Below are 12,157 nucleotides of genomic sequence, written 5' to 3'. Positions count from 1 at the left end.
CACACGGAGTGAGATCTGGTGATCGGGGAGGCCATTTCATGAAACAGCTGTCCCCTTTTGTAGCACAGTCAATCCATCGATGCGGCAGATCTGTGTTCAGGTACCTACGAACTTCACGCTGAAAGTGGGGTGGAGCCCCATCCGGCTGAAAGATGAACATAGAGTCTGATTGTATTTGAGGCAGCCATTGCTGCAACATGTCCATGTAGGAATATCCAGTGACAGTGCTCTTGGTGAAGAAGAATGGCCTGTACAGTTTTTGACATGAAAAGGCACAAAAAACATTTACCTCTGGGGAATCATGCTCAAATTCAATACATTCGTGTGGATACTTTGTACCCCAGATTCTACAATTATGCCTGTTCACTTTCCCATTAGTGTGAAAAGTGGCTTCATCACCAAAAATTAAGTGATCAACAATGCCATCCTCATTCAATTGTTGCAACTGCAAACAAAACTAAAAATGCTTGTCCTTGTCATTGTCATTGACCTTCTGCACTAGCTCCAATTTGAATGGTTTCATAGACAGCTTCTGTCACAGGACTTTCCACACTGTCATTGGAGCCATTTTGAGTTCACAGGATGAGCAACGCACCGATTTCTTTGGACTCTTTATGAATGTCTCTCATACATGCTCCACATTCACTTCACTCACACTGGGATGTCTGCTTCTCTTTGCAGGGCACAAGCAATCTGTCGTAACAAATTTGTCGTGTCAGCGGTAAATGGCCTTCCTTGTTGGTGGCTTCTTTCCGTACTTGGTTCTAAACATCTGTTGAACAGCTGTAGCACACTTGTTTTTGTTGATCTCCATAACACAAAAAGCTTGCTCCACACCTGAACTCACCACGTTTGCGACTAGCGCTGACTATCAGCAAATTACCAAACTACGCTGTGGCGGTATACATGAAAAAAACTTTCAGGGTTTTTCTTCAAAATGACATATGCATGACATCTGTACAATCTTTAGTTCTTGTGTAATAAATAATTGAAAGTGTTGTCGGACTTTATGTACACCATGTAGTTATAAGTATGTTCTCCATGTGACCCCACAATTCCTTTAATGGTAGACTTACCTATCCTTACATCGAAATCTCCAGCAATTATTATTTATTCAGCTTTAGATATTCCATTAATCATCTGCAAGCATTCATAGGTTGCATGCATTTCTTTTCTCTTTTCCTCATCTGCCACAAATACACCATATATATTCACCATCTTAAATGTATCAGTAATTCATTTATGAAATTATATGATTCCAACCATTTTCTGTGGGTACTTTTGATCATAACTGCAACTCCGCTCTTACCCATTCATTTATATTGTACATCATAAAATAACCACTGTATATCATAATATAGCCATTAATTTCTGTAGAGCCTTGTAGTTTCTTCTTCGTTTCTGATATTAAAGTAATATCGAGTTTTGCAGTGTTTAATTCTCTTATTATTTCTTCTTCTTTAGTGCTCATTCCTCTAATATTCTAGGTGTCTATTTTAGACATTTTCCCACTCCTTTTATTCTTAACTTTTTTCTTCACCTTGGCCATCATCAAAACATATGTCTGTGTTTCTACTTGATTTTTGTGAGTATTATTGTACTTCCACCATTACAAAATACTGACCCATAGCCAGGATAGCTAGGTGGTGAGTCTGGTACCTTTGGGTGTCCCAGCACACCATTTTTATTTAGGAGTTATCTCTTGTAAGATGGTTGCCTTCACTATGGCAATGGATCCAGCTCTCCAGATTTGTAGGGTGTCCTTCCTTGTTCTTAATCATGGGTTTCTCCTCTAGGAAGCTTGGCTTCTCTACTCCTTAGATTCCCCTCTGTCCCTATACATTGTGGACTGCTCTTCATCTGAATCCTGCCCAAAAGACCTGTCTGAGTAAGGTGGCCATGCCAGGAGCTTGCGCTCCTTCCAGCATAGCTCTATGGGTCATGGCAGAATGCACAAACCTCCTTGCTACAGTAAGACGGCAGTCCTCAGGCAGTTCAATGTGAGAACAAAAATATTTTATTCAAAAGTGTGTGATGACACAAATTAAACATTTGTAGTGTGATAGGTAGCATACACAGGTGTCACAGACCAAAAGTGAAAACATAATGATGTTGAGAGATATGTGAAGTTCTGTATTGTGAGAAGTACAGTGTTTTGCACCTACAAATTTATTTAATTGCATTTCTTAAAATTATTTGACAATGGAAAAGAATCACAAAAAATTATGAAATGAAAAAAAGTTTTTATTACATACAGAGCTGTTTAACTTTGAGTTTATCAATGTTAGGAGTGGAATAAACTGATAGCAATGACCAATTACAGTTTCATTAAGTATGACACACTTTCTGTTTTTCATTAATTTTTTATTCACCAAATACATTAGTACCAAGGCGTTTGGAAGTAATATGCCATTCTTATTTGCTTAAATCAGTTTAGCATATTGTATCATATGTTTACCAGACATACATTTTTCTACATAATAAATTTGTTACTTGTGTCACTTGAGTTTTCTACTGTATTGTATTTATTAAGTGACCATGTTGTTAAGCAACTGTACAACAAAGCTGTTGTCCCCTTTGAGTGAATCAGACAAACAAACCAATACAACCCAAATAACAAGCAGCATGTATTGAGAGGCACCCACATGCCTTGCTCATACTGTGGCATCAAGCAGTCAGGCCTGCAAGATGAGTGGTCTGCCAAGCGAGTGGATTCATTCTTATTTATCGAGTAACATGAACTCTAGTACTCACACTTAAGTTACAAGTTATCCTCCTATATGATTAATACGCAACGGAAACATGCATCTGACTATCAGTAATTTACAGAACTCTGACTGTACACTACGCACTGGCAATACCACATTTTCTTTATGTCTTTTATTTAACGGCTTTTGTCAACACGTGGCCACCGCACTGAATATGAATGGCGCACACATTATAAATTCGGGACATTATGGCAACATACAATTCGAAGGAAAAGTCCACCAATCTTTTTCTTTTCACTATCTCATTTATTCCGATAAATTCTCTAACCTAAACACACAAATTCTATAACCTGCAACAATAACACATGAGAAATTCAGCCCAGTGGGCATTGCTTTACATTGGTGAATCTCTATATTATGGTCTCGTAATTATTTAATGCTACAGTGCACTTTCTGGATAGGATGGTGGATCTTTTATTATATCTCACACTTCGACTCTCACAATCATCATCATGAAACTTTCCTCCAGATCGAGCGTTACAGAAGGAACAAGCATAACCCACTAATTTTTTGAAACTACCTTGCTACTCTCCCATGCAAACCACACATACCCAAATTACATGACATACATCACACTACAATATGAAATACAAAACACTAAATAGTCACAACACTATCACTTTCAGCTTTCCCACTTCAATTAATATTTATCCCAGTTTCACACGACACTGCCCCACTTCGTAATTCTACTTTCCTACTATGAACTCTGGAGATATATGCACGTCTTCCTGTGCAATGCAAGCCAAGTAGCGTTGCTGGATAGACGGCCGACTCACCTTGCTTCTCTCTCAGAGTTTGAATCTAGCGTCACACGGAATCATATCACGCAAAGTAATATTAAGAACGTATTCATCACACACGCGAGTCCTCAACTGATACCATGGATGAGTACTTCTCTTTATCTTTTGTCTCATACACAGTTTGAGACTCACACAGTACTCACCACGTGGAAGTACTCATCTCTAATTTCAAGTCCTGCACACGCCATTTCTTAAATATTTCAACTTATGGTACACACGCTATTTCTTAAATATTTCAACTTATTGTACACACGCTAGTAATTCAGCTTAACTTAAGCACACGGAAGTATTTCAACTTATTGCTACACGTGGTTTCATTGTGACCGTTGGTCACTTCCGAAGATTACTACAATCCCATTAATATTACCTGCCTGACACTTAATTCTCCCCACAAAAGTTCCTGAAATAGAGAAATTATTATTTCATACTACTCTTAAATATTCCACATGCATACCATGTCTCCACTCTTTTGTCATTACGGAGCACAACTAAAACAGGTCTTAACAGCACAAGATCCAGCGGCAGAGTGCTGAAACATGGCTGTTCTCCAGGTCCTCTCACACCTCTGTCGAAGTGGGGGAGCACCTTGCTACCGTATTGGTCAGCCACATTTCAGGCGCTCAAAGCTCAGGTAAATTTCATGTCTTTGGTCCCACCAAAGGATGGTCTCAAAGATGATCATATATTCACATTCACTATCTGCGGTTAGCAGACGACCATACATTCATTCATTTCACAGATCTCACCAAACTGGATGTAGGGATTTACTTTGTGGGAGTGCACATGTGATCAATTAAATAAATAAATTGTCATTCTTTCCCACACTGGTATCCGGCTTCGCGGTATTAATTGAAATTGAGTTATTTTACAAAAAAAAATGTTGTTCTGACAAAAATAATGAAGTATGTTGTACCTATTTTAAATGTCGGGCGGTACTGTACCCTTTCAGTATGTCAAGATCATTCCAGTTACATAGGTTGAAAATGATAACTGTAAATGAATATGGACCATCCATAACACTGTGAAACAGGTTTACTTGTGATAGTTCTTCCATAGACCTAGACAATTATCTGTATCTGACCATTAATCCAAAAAAAATAATTGCTTCAATTCGACGACCTTGTCTAATTCAGTACTTACAGCTGTTGTGACTGACAGTTCACCAGTTTAAGACCAGTCTCCACCATATGCTTTAATCAGTAAAATATTATTTGCTGATGTACATATTCACAACTCACTTATAAAATTTAACATATGCGTCTAGGTGTCTCCAGTCAGTGTGTGATGTTAACTTAATCACTTAAAAAAGTAATAGCTACTTGGTTGACTGACTCCTGACTTATGTCATTTATTTTGATTCTCTTCCTACCACAATAAATTACTCACAGTTCTGTCTGTCTCAGTCTTTTAATATACACTGTAATTAACTGAGTTCTTCCCCATCATGGTACATAGTATGTATTACATAAATGGAGAGTATATAAAAGTTATGGTTTCTAAAATGGTTGAACAAACAGACATTACAAATGCCTTAAAATCAGTGATGCACTTTAATGTCATAATTACAGAGCAGTGAGTAAAAACTTATGGTATGATCATCTGGCTTTCAACAAAATTGATGGAGATAGAAGGAAAATCTTTAAAATTCAGACACAAGAATCTTCAATGAGGTCAGAAAAGTCTTTGGCATTGTATCTTGGAATGTAATGTTCAAAGTGTTCTCAAATGTTAAACTGGATTACAGAAAAACTTAATTATTGTGAAGTTTTCCATGACTCAAAAGTTCTTGCAGGTGAGGACCCACAACATGGAAAAATTTCAAATGATACTGTAGAGGTTCACCTGCTACATTTATTCCTTTGTTGATGTCCTTGCTGTCAACGTACTGCGTTGCTACAATGGCTGAAAAATGGGTTGTGGATTCTGAAACTGACTTCTGTAAATAATGTAACCGACAAGTGCACAGTTGCGTTTCACAATACTTTAATTTCACTGTTCACAACACCCTAATAATACCACTACAGTACACTATTGTTCAACTTTAGATAAGCCTCATTAATAGTGTGCAGGCAAACCTCCACATACTGCTACAATAGTTTACTATTGAACATCTACGAGCAGTAAAAACCTAATTACAAAGCTCACAGTTCTTGAAGAACAGAAAGGTACATATGGAACAGGCACTGTTATTGCTTTAATACATGGCATAATTGTTTAACACTTATTCCACAGCTACGTGACCAAAAACTGGGCCCTTATATATCCTTACAATAATAAGCCCACAGGCCCTGAAACTACACATTGTTCGATATTTAATTTACAGAAATCACAATTAAGACTTAACTCATTAAATTAACTGAATACATCAAAAAACTGGTTCTTTTTAACCGTTTCTTCTACTGCAAGAGTTAGGCCAAATTATTTGTTGAAATTATGAAATTAACAAATATAAGTATGCAAACAAAATTTTGGGCAAAACTGTTAATTACTTTGGAATTAATTAAGAGCCAGCTTTGATAACATGTTTTCGAATGGAACCAAATAAATACTTTAAGAATACTAGCATTTCGTCTTCCAATTGTTTATAATTAGTACACAATTTATATTTGTTTATACGTCAACAATAGAATTTAAGTTACAGAACAGCTACTGATTTCACCCTATAATGAAAGATACTAACTAGGAATATTCAAAATAAATAGTCAAAATAAAACTAAGCATGAAATTAGATCTTGTGTTATATTCTTTAAAACTGAGGGCCAACCTTTCCCTTTTATGGAAATGCAGATAATATTTATGTATGTTAATGGTAAATAGTTAAAAGTAACAAAACAAATTTAAGGAGGCAGATGGCAAAACAAGTGGGGAATTAAAATTATCTCAGCTTGCTTCATGACAATGCCAGAAAATGATGTAGCTTACTTTCTCTAATATTCAACGTTCACTTATGGGGTCTTACTTTCTCTAACATTCAACATTCACTTATAGGGTAGAATATGCAATACAATATCCTCAGAAACTAACAAGGGCATAATAAGGATTATTGATGAGTGTTGTAAGACCATTTAGCTTGCAGATGCCATTGCTATGTTTCCCAACACCAAAGAGTAATCTCACAAAATAGGATAGCCCTAAGGGAAACCTGCAGATTGAAAATAAGTAACAAGAAAATCAAAATTGTGGAGTGTAGGCAAGATGGCAAACAGACTTTTGAAGGAAGTAAAGTTGGAACTTAATGTCCTGTCAGCAGCAACATCGTTACACACAGAATACAAGCATTGTTGGACTAGGATAGAAGAGGAAGTCAACCATAATTCTATGAAAGAAACTATTCTGCAAATTGCCTGAAGACAGAAAACCTAAATCTGGTTGTTTGATTTGATGGGGATTTGAGCCTCACTCCTACTAAATTTAAATCCAGTGTCTCAAAAACAGTAACTTTATGCAGACAGAATGCCATGATATCATCAGATGAGGAGAGACTATCATATGTAAATATTATTAAGTACCTATGGATTTACACTACATCAGATAGAAAATGTTATGCATACATAAAAATAGAATATTGCAAAAAGTGCCTCTCTCCAATTGTCTTGGATAGGGTGGAGAGAAAAAAAATGGACATATTTAGAAAACAAGATTATAGAGAACACTGTTACAAACAATTTTGTTATGGCAGATCAATATTTACTCTTTCACTTATAACAGTTTACTAATCTCTTGAGTGAAAATTTGAAAGACAGTGCGAAAGTAAGACCAGGGTAAGTCTGTAAGGCTGGCATAAAAGAAGGAAGAGACTATGAAGAAATTTTTCAGTACATTGCATCTTGCAGCTGCCAAATACTAAAAAAAGGACATTTCTAATTGTTTTCACCAAATTACCAGCCTAGGTGTCAACAATTAAAAATGTCTTTTCGTCAGGATTTGATGACAAACAACAATTAGGTTTTGTATGAAAGGCACACTAGGCTCACCAACATCCATGGTGAGGCCACATATATATTGAACACTTGGAGAAAAGCATATGCAGGAGAGCATTTTATATTGATATAGTTGTTGATAAAGTGCTGTCAAAACTTGAGATTACACACGAATCAATTTTTTCCATTCCTTCATCTATAATCTGACTCCATAACTAACTTATCTACAGTTGTAAATCCATCTCTGCTTGCATTATCATCATTCTGAAATCAGGTCCAGGGGACCATGCACTGCTACACGCTTTCTCCTCCATTTGTTCTCATTTACTGCTCTTGGTTACCCATCCCAGATTTCATCATTTGATTGGTTTATTCTTCTGACAGGTCCCCCCTGTGGGTCTGGGGGTTAGAATAGGCCTGAGGTATTCATGCCTGTCGTAAGAGGTGACTAAAATGAGTCTCACACATCTCAGTCTTTATGTGATTGTTCCCTGTTGGGTTTAACCTCCATCTTTCTATATTTTCCCAAAGAGCGAGCCAATTGGGGAAGAGTGCCTTACATGGTGCATCATGTCCATAGTGCATTGAGATCTTTAGCCAACTTTCTTGTTGTCTCATTGCAGTCAACACCTTCCTGGGTGCATTTTCCACCATGCATTATGCAGTGTCGCTTTCTGCACCGACGATGACCATGGACTTCTTAGCACCTCATATCCAGCATGGTAGCCAGTCCGTTGTAGTCGGGCCGCCATGTACCCTGATGGTTGTAGCCCCCTGACCACACATGGATCGCTCTGCTGATGCCTGCGCTGTTAACTCCCCATGTATGCCAAGGAGCAGATGCCCGTCAGCCTGGGACATCAGTACTCCCAGCAATGGCCATCCTGCCAGGTGGCCCTTGTTGAGATTGTGTGGTGTCTGTGCGGAGGACCCCTGGTCGGATTAGGTGTCATTCGGGCGGATGACACGCCATGAAGCATAGTATGTCATCTCTCGATGGTGGTCCGCCGCCAGCAGTCTCTAAGCAGGCAAAGTCTAACTACAGTGCTAACCCCAAATCGTTCCCCTCCCTGGCCACACCATGGCAGGAATGCCAGGCTAAGGATGGCAGTGAAGCTTATTCACCCCGGTACCTTGTATGTACGAGAGTTGATGGGGAATCTTTCATGTCCATGAAGCCCCAGTTTTTTGTGGAGCATTTGGGGGACAAGTTTGGGGAGGTGAAGGGCTTGTCCAAAATGTGATGTCAAGCCATATATACCTCCCCCAATGCGGTGCTTTAAGTGCTGAAAGTTTGGCCATATGTCATCCTGCTGTACTTCCAGTGTCACATGTCGAGATTGTGGATGCCCATCACATCCCAATACTCCATGTGCCCCGCCTCTCATCTGTGTCAACTGCGGAGAATATCTTTCACCTTTCTCACCAGACTGCAGGATTTTACGGAAAGAAAGGAAAATCATGGAATATAAGACCCTGGACTGACTGACCTACACTGAAGCTAAGAGGAAATTTGAGCGCCTACATCCTGTGGCTATGACCTCCTCTTACGCCGCTGCTACAAGAACAGTTGTCGCCCCATCAGTTCCTCGCATTGCTGTTGCCTCTCAGAACCAGAAGACTTACCTGCCCCCTTGATGGTGGCAGCACTTCCCTCTTTGCTTCTCCCGCTCCACTTACTTCAGGAGCAACACTACCCCCACTCCCCCCCCCCTCCCTTCCCCAACCATCGGGGATATCAGTCCGCACCTCTGAGCTGGAGAAGTGTAAGTCTTCTCCAGCTCCTCTTGCTAAGAAGGGGTCCCTTGGGTCACTCCCTTCCCAAGTTTCTGCTAGTGGAAAAGATGACAGCCGCCAGTGGCTGAAGAGCCCAAAAGCAGCTGGTCGTAGGGCACACTCATCCTCACCCCCAGAGACTGAAGCAGTGAAGCCCTCCCAGCCAGGGAAACCCAAGGAGCAGCAAGAGAAATCCGAAAAGAAGGTCCCCAATACCAAGGGAATTACGATGGTACCCACACCACCGCTACCTACAAGTTCTGCTCTGCAGATGAGGTGGAGATTCTGGCATTCGCTGAGGACCTAGGACCTAGATCTTGCCAGACCCTCAGACACAATGGATATAGACTGCTCAAGCAAAAAGTCAGTGGCAGCAGATGACCCTCAGGCGTAAACTGCCTCACAGGATGTTCCATGCCTTCCCAGTCTCACAATGACGTCATCCTCCATTGGAATTGCGGTGGTTTTTTCCACTGCCTGGCTGAGCTATGGCAACTGTTGAGCTGTTTAATGGCAGTGTACCGTTCATCCAGAACCAGAACTTTACCTTAATGATGATACACTAACTGCAGTGGACACATAGCGATTCTTAGGACTGGTTTTCGATGCCCGATTGACTTGGCTTCCTCACCTTCGTCAGCTTAAGTGGAAGTGCTGGCAGCACCTCAATGCCCTCCACTGCCTGAGCAACACCAACTGCAGTGCAGATCACTCTACGCTGCTGCAGCTCTACAGAGCCCTTGTCAATCCTGCCTTGATTATGGGAGTCTGGTTTATGGTTCGGCGGCACCCTCTGCATTGCGCATACTTGACCCAGTGCACTACTGTGGCATTCATCTAGTGACAGGAGCTTTTAGGACGAGTCCAGTGACCAGCGTCCTTGTGGAGGCCAGAGTCCTTCCATTGCAGGTTAAGCATGCGCAACTGTTCGCCAGTTACATTGCACACGTTCATAGTTCTCCTGTGCATCTGAATCACTGTCTCCTTTTCCCACCCACGGTGGTTCATCTCCCGTATCAGCGGCCCAGGTCAGGGCCTCCAATTGCAGTTCATGTCCGATCTCTTCTTTCCAAACTGGAGTCCTTGCCTTTACCACCTATACCTGAGGTCCATTCATGTACACCTCCATGGTGTACACCTAGGCAGCAGCTTCACCTGGACCTTTCACATGGCTCTAAGGACTCAGTTAACCCCGCAGCTCTCCGCTGCCACTTCCTCTCAATTCTTGACATGCACCGAGGCCACAAAGTGGTTCACACTGACGGCTCGATGGCTGATGCTCACATTGGCTTCGCATATGTCCATGGGTGACATATTGAACAGCATTCCTTTGTCTGATGGCTGCAGTGTTTTCACTGCCAAACTGGTGGCTAAATCTTGTGCTTTTGAGCACATCTGTTCATGCCCTGTGGAGTCGTTTCTTCTGTGTACTGACTCCTTGAGCAGCTTACAAGCTATCGGCCAGTGCAACCCTCGTCATCCATTGGTAGCGACCATCCAGGAGTCCATCTATGCCCTGGAATGGTCCAGTCATTCAGAGGTGTTTGTCTGGAGCCCAGGTCACATCGGAATCCCAGGCAACGAACTTGCTGACAGGCTGGCCAAACAGGCTACATGGAAACCGCTTATGGAGATCAGCTTCTCTGCAACTGACCTGCATTCAATACTCCGCCGCAAGGTTTTGCGGCTTTGGGAGTCGAAATGGCATAACCTCAGCATGCACAACAAACTGCATGCCATTAAGGAGACTAAGAATGTGTGGCAGTCCTCCATGTGGGCCTCTCACAGGGACTCTGTGGTTCTCTGGCGGCTCCACATTGGACATGCTTGGGTGACACATGGCTACTTCCTGCGCCGTGATGACCCACTTCAATCTTGGTGTGGCGCCCGGCTGACAGTGGCCCATATCTTGATGAGCTGTCCTCCTTTGGCTGCCCTACGACAGACTCTTCAGTTACCAGACTCGTTGCCATTAATTTTAGCTGACAACACCTCATTAGCTAATTTAGTTTTACGTTTTATTTGTGACAGTGGGTTTTATAATTCTATATAAATTTTAGTGCTTGTCCTTCGTCCCTTTGTTTTCTATATTCTAATGCTTTTAGGGTGGATGTTTTAATGTGTTGCAGAGTGGCTGGTTTTTCCATTTTATTCTCATGGTTGGCCAGACATGGTCATCTGCTCTCTTGTTTTTTACCCCTTCTACCTGTTTCTTGCTTTTCTCTGTGGTTTTCTTTTCCTGTTTTGTCCGTGGTAGTGTTGGTTGTCACTTTGTCATTCTTCCTTTCTCCTATTATTGTGCTGTACATCTCCTTTCTTTTCTTCTTTTCCTTGTGTAATTATTTTACCGGGAACAAGGAACCGATGACCTCGCAGTTTGGTCCCTCCCCCCCCCCCCCCCCCCTCCCCTCCCCCCATTTTAAACCAACCAACCATTCTGCCAGGTGACCTCCTTCAGTGTGGCACAAAATCCAGTAACTTTAAAGACCAACACAAGGCATTACTCTGGACATCACAACCCGCACACCTAAGATATTTGTTCTCATTTGGTCCACTACATTTGTTTCTGTATATGACTCCCTGAGTTCATAATTATGCAAAATCTGCCATTCTCCAGTAGCTATTTATTATACTGGGACAAAGATCTTGTTCAAAATCTTTCATCCAATTGTTATTAGATGGTTGTAGTCCCATTTCTGAATATTCCATCTATCACATCCAGATAACACTACAGGTTGGATTAGCATATTTACGTTAACAGATTTGTGTAAGCTTGGCAGGCTGTATGCTCTACTGGACATATATAATCCATATAGTTTATCTGTATATCACACTTCCCTTTACTCATGTGTGGTGTACACATGTCCTACTCTACAACAATTTTGAACTCTCC

Source organism: Schistocerca serialis, chromosome 3, assembly GCF_023864345.2.
Source record: "Schistocerca serialis cubense isolate TAMUIC-IGC-003099 chromosome 3, iqSchSeri2.2, whole genome shotgun sequence".
Lineage (NCBI taxonomy): Eukaryota > Metazoa > Arthropoda > Insecta > Orthoptera > Acrididae > Schistocerca > Schistocerca serialis.
The sequence above is the reverse complement of the archived record's forward strand: the minus strand, read 5'-3'. Positions refer to the sequence as shown.